This window comes from Sinocyclocheilus rhinocerous, unplaced genomic scaffold, assembly GCF_001515625.1.
Source record: "Sinocyclocheilus rhinocerous isolate Xijiao unplaced genomic scaffold, SAMN03320098_v1.1 scaffold2328, whole genome shotgun sequence".
In the NCBI taxonomy this organism is placed as follows: Eukaryota; Metazoa; Chordata; class Actinopteri; order Cypriniformes; family Cyprinidae; genus Sinocyclocheilus; species Sinocyclocheilus rhinocerous.
In genome coordinates, this window is record NW_015626108.1 from 15,023 (window position 1) to 15,352 (window position 330).

The window sequence follows — 330 nt, forward strand, 5'->3', positions numbered from 1 at the left end:
AAAGTATATATATATATATATATATATATAAATGAATACTACCACTACTACTACTACTAATTATTATTATTGTTGTTGATGTTAGTGAACGTTCCATTTGATCATTTTCCAAACATTATGGGAAAGTTACTTTTGAATGTTCTCTAAACTATCTGAAACTGGTAATTATTAAAAATGTGTTAAAAAATGATTTATGCTAATATTTTGAGAATGTTATTAACAGATAACTTTAAATTATTTTCTATTAAAGTTACTTGAAGTGTGTTTTTTTCATAACTTTGAGAAAGCCTGTTAGCCGAGAAGCCAAAAATAAATAAATAAATAAATAAA